The sequence below is a fragment of the Lytechinus pictus genome, chromosome 1, assembly GCF_037042905.1.
Source record: "Lytechinus pictus isolate F3 Inbred chromosome 1, Lp3.0, whole genome shotgun sequence".
Taxonomy (NCBI): domain Eukaryota; kingdom Metazoa; phylum Echinodermata; class Echinoidea; order Temnopleuroida; family Toxopneustidae; genus Lytechinus; species Lytechinus pictus.
Genome location: NC_087245.1, coordinates 28644036 through 28653523, shown reverse-complemented (window position 1 = coordinate 28653523; position 9488 = coordinate 28644036). Strand labels below are relative to the sequence as shown.

General features: G+C 36.3%; 1 long non-coding RNA gene across 2 annotated transcripts; it reads right to left on the bottom strand.

Annotated features, from left to right (window-relative positions):
- Positions 1-3977: 3977 nt before the first annotated feature.
- On the bottom strand, positions 3978-8759 carry LOC135155659 (uncharacterized). 2 transcript variants are annotated; one of them, XR_010294825.1, is made up of 4 exons: positions 8491-8759; positions 5213-5309; positions 4701-4820; positions 3978-4227 (listed from the first exon to the last, which is right to left on the bottom strand). It is a non-coding gene; the product is annotated as an uncharacterized LOC135155659 (long non-coding RNA). The 2 variants fall into 2 exon arrangements; XR_010294823.1 differs by having other exon boundaries at positions 8495-8759.
- Between the last annotated feature and the right edge of the window lie 729 nt (positions 8760-9488).

Below are 9488 nucleotides of genomic sequence, written 5' to 3'. Positions count from 1 at the left end.
CATAGATCATACAAAATTAGAGAAAATTATTGCAACGATATTTCATGGTGGCCATCTTGGATTTTAAGATGGCAACCGTTTTTCCGCTGACCTGGAGGTCAATTGCTGGGGGCCGGCAATATTTGAAATCAGCACGCCGAATTAAGCCTATATGCCAAATTTTAGTGTCACATATCATGTAAAACTCAAGAAAATTACATTTAATGATTTTTCATGGCGGCCATCTTGGATTTCAAAATGGCGGCCATTTAGCCGCTGACCAAGTGGTCAAATTGCTGGGGGCAGGCAATATTTGAAATCAGTGCCTAAAAATACCCCAACATACCAAATTTCAGTGTCACATATCATGTAAAACTCAAGAAAATGACATTAATGATTTCTCATGGCGGCCATCTTGGATTTCAAAATGGCGGCCGACCTGATGGTCAAATCACTTGGGGCCGGCAATATTTGAAATCAGCACCCCAAATTAAGCCTATATGCCAAATTTCAATACCGCAGTTCATATAAAACTCAAGAAAATGATTGCAATAATATACCATGGCGGCCATCTTGGATTTCAAAATGGCGGCCATTTAGCCGCTAACCAAGTGGTCAAATTGCTGGGGGCTGGCAATATTTGAAATCAGTGCCCCATAATACCCCTATATGCCAAATTTCAGTGTCACATGCCATGTAAAACAAAAAAAAATGACATTTAATGATTTTTCATGGCGGCCATCTTGGATTTCAAAATGGCGGCCGACCCGATGGTCAAATCGCTTGGGGCCGGCAATTTTTTAAATCAGCGCCCAAAAATACCCCTGTATGCCAATTTTCACACTTTCTGCCAGATTCGAGCATCTTTTTCACATATCTACTGGACTAATATTGGAAATTCATATCATATCGGGCTAAGCCGTCGCAACAGAAGATTACCGTGTTTTGTTTCTTTGTTACGTCATAAGAGTTATTCTAAAAAAATGGAGTTGACCTAGTTCTTAAGCGCCACTGCTGCGTAAGCGTATTCGCCGGTGCCGATCTGACGTAAAGTGCGTCTGGAGCAACCCCCGAAGCTACCGCCATTTTGTTTAATCCATTAGAAGCTAAAATAAGCCCTCATTAATATTAATTTCGTACGATGCTCCCTCGTCAACTGTGGTTTTGTACGTGTATTAGACAATACGCACATCAGCGCAATGACAAAGGTCAACTTGGCAAATTCATTAATGTATTCATTTTGTTACGCGCTCGTGACGCGAAGGATTCAGCGAATCAAGCAAGCGCAAATCTGAGACGATACGTCGCGCTCTATAAAGTATCGATATCACAATCGATATCACTTAAAAACAAAGCATTGTTTGTATTGCGTCTTATAGGCCTTTGCCAATTCCAAAAGGGAAGATGAAAAGAATAGATCAAGTCGTGATTAGGTAAAGAGGTCTCTAGTGCTTTTGCCATCCCTAAATTGTCACATGTTAAGATATACAGCAATCTTAGTTTTTAACAAATGTAAAGAATCTCAACTCTAAATTATAGCCGGCAGAGGCCGCGGAAAGATCAAAGGGGCTGTTGTACTGACCTAAAAGTTTTTTTTTTTTGGGGGGGGGGGGCGGGGGTGGGGGCAAAACATGGTTATTAAAATTTGATGGTAATTTTCACTGGTTGAGACTATGGTTACTGAAAAAAATAACTGTCACCACTTAAAGAGTACATTTCTTGTTAGAAACAAATTTCGAGAAGCAAAAAAAAAAATCTTCATGGATCCCCGTGCGTTCTTTCTTCATCTGGCGTCCGTTTCATAATGAATTACAGCTATTTAAAAACATTGCAATTATTGTGATTACCGTGGTAACCTTGATTATGATTGGTTGGTTATACCATCGTAGTTACCATACATGTAACTCATGATGAAACGGGCCCCAGTTTATCATGTTTAATACGTTTCCTGTCCCCTTTATTCTCCAGCATTTCTTACTCTGTTTTTTTTTTCATTTAATCATTTTCCCACTCAAAATTCTTTTGTGCCGCCTTTCTCCTACATATGTAGAGCACATTTTCAAAAGGGGTTAGGTCCATTTTTCATCAAACTTGATTTTTATGTCTTAATGTATAGATTTTTAGTAGCTATATAAGATGATACCATAGAAAAGTTGAAATTCCTATTAAAAAGTGAAATTGAACTAATATGGCAAAGAAAATCACCTTTTTTTCAAAAGGGGTTAGGTCCATTTCAGTTTAGTTGCAAAAGGGGTTAGGTCCACACAGACTTTTTTGGAAAATAATATCTACAAAAATATGAAGACAAGTAGATTTCTTTTATACCCAATTTTATGTTCTCATGGTAGGGTATCATGAAAATTCAGTTTCGCATAAGAATATTGCAATGTGGGAGAATTAAAAAAAAATTATTTTCTGGGAGTGGACCTAACCCCTTTTGCAACAGAAACTCTTCTGTTAGAACTCATTTGTCAAAGGGGTTAGGTCCATTTTTCATATATTTTATTGTTTTCTGTCTCTAAACCTCTAAATTTTCAGTCACTCTGATGATACCAAAGGAAATTTGAAATTCAAATGAAAACGTGAATGGAAGTGGCAAAAAAAAAATTTGGATTGAAAAAAAGAGATTGGATTCACTTCAATTTACTTGCAAAAGGGGTTAGGTACACAATGATATTTTTTTTTAAGTATATAGAAAAAATTGAAGACAGGTAGATTTCTTTTATACCCAATTTTATGTTCACTGTTCACATGATAGAGTTGTACATCATGACAATTTAGTTTCTCATAAGAATATTGCAATAAGTGAGAATAAAAACTTGGTTTTTCTCGGAATGGTCCTAACCCCTTTTGCAACTAAACTCTTCATATATTTCCTTCTTCTTTTCCCACTTGTTATCTGTCTCCTGGTTACAATAAATCTCGTCTTATTTCTCCTCCACCCCTTTTGTTCCTACTTCCCACATTCTAGCTCTCTTACCACCCCCCTCTAAATTATCTCTTCATATGTGCCCCTCCATTTCTTTCTCATCTCTTTTCAACCCACTTCTCATCACTCTTTCCCTCTCTCGATCTTCATCTCATTTTCAATTTTGCCAATTCCAAATCCCTTTCATTTTAGCTCTGTACAAATACTATATGAACACAAATGAAAGACATAAAGGAATTCTCTGGTTAGTGGTGAATTTTATTAATTAGCCATAAAAAAATATCACATTATCAGAGGATTAAGCTTTACCTTTTTCTTAAGCGTATGTTAATACTTTGAACCAAAATAATTTTTTTGTATGCTGGGGCAGCGATCCTGGGGAGGGGGGGGGGGGCACAGTTCCCCCTACTTCTTGAAGCACTGAAAAGTGCCTCTTTATGCAAGAAAAATGCCCCCTCACGAACGTGTACTGTGTCCCTTTCACCTGACGAGAACCTGTTTTAGGTGTTACCAAGTGCTCTTCCTTGTATGCAATTTTTTTACCCAAAAATGCCCCCCCCCCCCCCCCGGAACGTGTTCTGTGCCCTTTCATCTGAGGGCCCGTTTCATGTGTTAAAGAGTGCCCCCTTGCCTTCTTGTAAGTGCCCTTTCTCGAATCACTGCCCCCTTTTACCCAAGAAAAGTGCTCCTAAAGAACTTGTTCTGTGCCCCTTTCACCTGAGAAGGACCCGTTTTATGGTCACCATGACGATTGCCCTTTGAAACAAGAAAACAATATTCTCATTTCGATAATATACTTATGAAGGAAATCCTTTGTGCATTAAGTTTAATAATTCATGAGTGGGGTATATAAGCAGTTTCGTACAGATGGAGGGGGGCTTGAAGAACTCTTGCCCCCCCCAAAAAAAAAAAAAAAAAAATCACGACCAAGAAAAAAAGAGAAAAGGAAAGGGTGAAATATATCATTCTGAATATTTTAGATTTTCTTTTTAAAAATGTCAAAATTTTGCTTGCTCGCAACTTCTTAAAAATTTCATGTAATACAGCATTTTCCCTATGCCCCCCCCCCCCCACTTTCAACTTCACTCCGCCGCTCCTATTTGTATGTTTATAGCTTCTCCTTTTGCAACCAGTTTTAATGAAAATCAACAAGAAATTTCATACATCATGATTTTGGGGTTGTGATAATAATTATTTTTTTGTGAAAAATTGGACTTGGAAAAAAAAACCTTTTCCATCTTCATCAAGTGGTTCCTAAGTCAGACTCTTCAATGTTGAATTGTTGGATTTCTTGAATGAAAACATCTGTTACACCTGGCCTGCAGATTGAAAAAATAGAGAAAGAAAATCAATGAATTTAAATTAAAATTGTCGTGATTTATGAAACTTAAATGTTTTAAGAAAAGTGAGACTATACATATATATGTTTCTTCAACACATAACAGGAAATCTTACTTCTACTAATTATAAACTTGTACTTCTATAAAGCATATCACTTAAACCTGTTCTATGCAGTTTACATACCACTCTCCATTATCACTACATGTACTCTATGAAAAAATGCCAGAGATTTCTCATAAATATGAATATGAATCAACATATGTAAATTATATAAATAGTCAGAATTAAAGTTGATATGTTTTTTGCACAGAATATTTTGATCTGTGATTAAAAACGACACTAACTATAATCTAAAAACAAAATTGAAATGGGTTTTTCAAAGGCAGGTCTATTTGTTGCCAAAAAAATGTGAACAACCTCCATTATTAAAAATATTCACTAATTAACTCACTCATATAACTGCTGTAGGTTGTATTTCTCTTTGTGGTCTAGTCGCTGTTCTATTAGGCCTACTTCACCAATTATTTATCATCATCAATCACCTCCATGGAAATTGTAAAACTGCATCATCCTATTGGACAAAATGTAAAATAACAAGATTTAAAAAAAAATGTTAATCTACAAATATGAAATATGAATATCACACTAAAGAATGCATAAAATGAATTTGGTAAAATATGAAAAATAAATATTGCTTTGTTTATAAACAAATAGGAAATAAAAAGGCCATTTAATTACTAGTAGATCAAGGACATGACCTTATTTTATAAATTTGCCCAAGGTACATAACTTTTGGCATTGGTTCTATTTTAGACTCGAGAGCCTGTATATTTAAGAAGTGTACATTCATTACAGATCCTACCTCTTTGTGGCTCAGATTATTTTTATTTAATGTAAACATGGTTAACATTCAATGCATGTAATGTATCTGTAATTTTGTATGGGTTAGTTTAAGTTTTATACCTGGATGAGAATCTGCAAAATGATGCATGCACTTATGATCATCATCTTGAACCATATAGGTAGACCTCTACTGTTTTTCTTGTTCTTCAAACTCAACCTGTTTGTGAAAGGAGAGAACAATAATAAGAAGTGATCTTTTTCATGGCCGTATAGGGGGAGGGGTTTGGGTAAGAGCTGAAATGTGAAAACCTTCATCAAAAAGAGAATTGCATGACATTAGGAGTGGGCTATAAATGGGTGATTTTCGGTTTTACTGTGGGAACAGTTTTTTTGTGTTCCTTTTACCTTATCTCAACATGAAATGACAATATTTTTTGTCTCGGGTCCGAGAAAAAAGTGTGCCGGGCCAAAATCCAAAATGGCCGCCAAAACCCCCCCCCAAAATCACATTTTTGGCCACAACTTTTTTATTTGGTGGTCATTTTCTCTGGTTTTGGTGTCTATTCATATGTTTTGGGGGGCAGGCAATTTGTTTTTCCTATAATTAGTACTTTTAAACCATTATTTGTAGAGTTAAAAGGTAATTATACCTAAATTTTCCCATTTTTGTAGCCTTTTTTCAGTAAAAAAGTGGGTTTTATCATCCTGGGGTTCTGGGATATTAGATGGTACGAGGTCAACAATAGCAAGCAGCTTCATGTAGCTATATTGCTTTTATTCCTCCACTTTGGGTTTTACGGATATTTGTGAAATATATCTTATCAAATAAAAGAAAATGTCATTTATCCATAGGGGCTATACGGTGTACAATGCACTGTACATACTACACTGCATATATCCATGCATTGACCACCATGGCATATGACAAGGCCTGTATATAAACTATAGTGTCATAGAAATGAGCTTCAAAGGTTTAGAATTAGATTGTGAATTTGATTCCTTCTCAGCTGATGTACAAGGTGAAACCAGCAACGTAAATTACACTGACATGTAAATATCACATACATGTATATATACGTACATCACATTTTTAGCCATATCTTCTTCATTTGGAGGCTTTTTAAAAACCTGGTTCTAGTGTCTAACTGGCCTATGTTTATGGGGTCAGGTAACTACTAGTATCATGGTAACGCTGATCAACAGCCAATCAGAATAAAGGACTGCATGCAAGTTACCATTAAGTTAAGTTAACATAATGGTAAATTTTTATGCAACGGGGCCCAGAATAGCTACAGTGTAAATTACCTCTCTCCGCCCCCTGAATTAGCATATTTGACAAAACATGTCCTCAATTTCTGAGACAAAACATATCTTCAATTTCTGAGGCATCTAATTCTAAACCTGAGAGCTCATTGCTATGACACTATAGTTTATACAAGCCTTGTTATCTGTCATGGTGGCCAATGCATTTATGCAGTGCAATATGTATGTACAGTACATTGTACATATGTATAGCCCCAATGGATAATTGACATTTTTTTATTTACTAAGATATATTTCACAAATATCCGTAAAACCCAAAGTGGAGGAATAAAAGCAATATAGCTATATGAAGCGATTTGCTATTGTCGACCTCGTACCATTTAATATCCCAGAACCCCAGGATGATAAAACCTACTTTTCGGCTGAAAAAGGGCTACAAAAATGGGAAAATTTTGGTATAATTACCTTTTAACTCAACAAATAATGGTTTAAAAGTACTAATTATAGAAAAAACAAATTGCCTGCCCCCCAAAACATATGAATAGACACCAAAACCAGAGAAATTGACGACCAAATAAAAAAGTTGTGGCCAAAACTGTGATTTTGGGGGGTTTTGGCGGCCATTTTGGATTTTGGCCCGGCACACTTTTTTCTCGGACCCGAGACAAAAAATATTGTCATTTCATGTTGAGATACATTACAAGGAATAAAAAAAAACTGTTGTCATATTGAAATTACAAAAAAAGTATATTTGACCCATGTATAGCCCACTCCTAATGACATCCTTCAATTTTACTTTAGGAAATGCATTTAACGGCCCTAGGTAATATTGGTCGCTTCTGGCCCTCGCTTTCTGAATTTTAGGTTTCTCTAAATTTTTTTACATGTACGTCTGCCCCCCCCCCAAAAAAAAAAAAAATCTGGATCTTTTTATTTCCGAATCTTATTTCATTAGATTTTAACATAATTTCATAATCTCATGCACTAGGTCTAGATCTATTTGTAAGAAAGTATAGATCTAGTCCAATGAGACTCAATGCTGTCGCACAGCATTGAGTCTCGTTCATGTATCTAAATTAGGTCATAGATCTAGACTAACGATGGACTCTCGATCTATCTAGACCAAGAAAGTAAAGCTTCGGTTCTAAACCCTATATCGGTTTAGAAATTTTTGATGTCTGACTTTGACTTTTATTCCTGGCTAAGACTTCATTGCCATTATTGACCGAGAGTAGATCTAGATCTAGTCCGACTCCTTGGTCCACTGACAGTCATACTCGTACATGTAAATGGAGTCGTTTAGGCCCAGACCTAGATCTAGGCCTAAATTACAGACCTAGTCCTAGATCAGAAGCCCTGGGGGTAAGTATCGAGGGTTGGGAAAGTATAAGTTAGACTAGGCCTAGATTTTATTTAGGTAGGCCTAGCTCTTGATAGCATCAATGAATAAATAAAAGTAAAGTACGGTACGGTAGCCTAGATCTAAGTATAAAGTAAGTAGGGCCTAGGATTAAGAAGATTTAGGTCATAGATGTATTGATAATAAGACAAACATGCAGAGCAGCATGTTATTTCTAAGACCGAGTCTATATATTTATGAATAACATTAACAATAAGAGTTAAAATGGTGGGGGCTAAATGCAGAAGCCTGAAGTTATGCAAAATAAATTTGATATCTGAAACAAAGTGAGGCCTGACAGTGACACAATGACAGGCGTATTTTCATCCACACTCCGCTTCACAGTTTATTCCTGACTGAGTCTCGATCTACTGAAGATAGATGCAGATCTCCCTGTAGATCTAACGTTACAGTGTACAAAAAGAAGCCTCATTCTTCTTGTTTTAATCAATCGTGGGTTGGTCCTTGTTTGAGGTGAACCAAACCAGCCCGATTATCTCTCGATTCCCAGCCGGCTAGGAGCCCGTACAAAATACACTACAAGCAACATACAGGCTGCACTGGGCGACGATGACAATCTAACTTCAATTTCAAAGACCAAATTCTGCTTTCCTTTAACAGAAGAATGATAGCAAACTCTCTAATTTGTTAAAGAAATAACCTAAGACCACAAAATACAGTGTGAAATGTGTAAATAGTCCACTGAATTAATGTGGTTATATCAATTTATACGTACTCACCGGAGTGTTCGTAGGTCCATTTTGTGTGTGGAAAGAAAAGTTTCAGAATGAATAAATTAGATGACGTAATGAGGTCAAATGAATAATTATTTCTGTAACACGATACCACTAGTATCGATGACAAAGAATCGGGGAAATCGCGTATTAATGACGCTCTTAGCCAATGAAAAGGCCGGATTATGAATATCTTCATGCTCATGAATGTCAATGAGGGCTTATTTTTGTCTTCAAATGATCGCGGTAGGCGGAGCCTAATCTCATTTGTTTTGTGCTGAACGCGCACGCAGCTTTCGGTCTAGTAATATATTATAAGGTCTTTGGTCTGGAGCTATTACGCGCTTGCCTCGACGCGCTTGTTTTACAGGGTTGAACGAACTTTTAAGAACAACAACAAACCAAAACAAAACAATGGTCGATCAAAATGTGTATCCACTGTAATGTAGGATGGGGGGTCGGGTGTCCGGACACTTTATATTTTTGAAGCCTTCTTCTTTGTCTTTGGATTACACTAAAAATATGAATTCAATACTTGTAATCATCTTTTATTTTATTTCCTAACATTTTGTACTAAAAATTTATGAAACTTCGCTTTCATTTTTTTCCAAATGACTTTCTAAAATTGATTCTCCGGACACACAACCTGTCCGGACACACAACAACTGGGTATAATGTAAAATCTCTCGCTTTTTTAGCTTTCATATCGCATGTGCATGACATTCATTTTGCAGTTCGATTACACAGTTTTCTTTTATAGGCAACTTTTATCGAATATTTTGAAAACGCTTTCACGCCTTCTTAATTCTTCTTTCCCCTTTCTTGATTTCTTTCTCTTAGTCTGATTCTATCTTTTTATTTCTTCCTCCTAATTGCACTCCTGTGATGGTGCTTTAAGTCCCCTTCTCCTTTTTGTAGTGCTTCTGACTGCCATCAATTTGTAGTTAATAAGTAGAATAAGTAAATAATTGGCCGCTTAAGAGTCCTTTGTTCATCATCT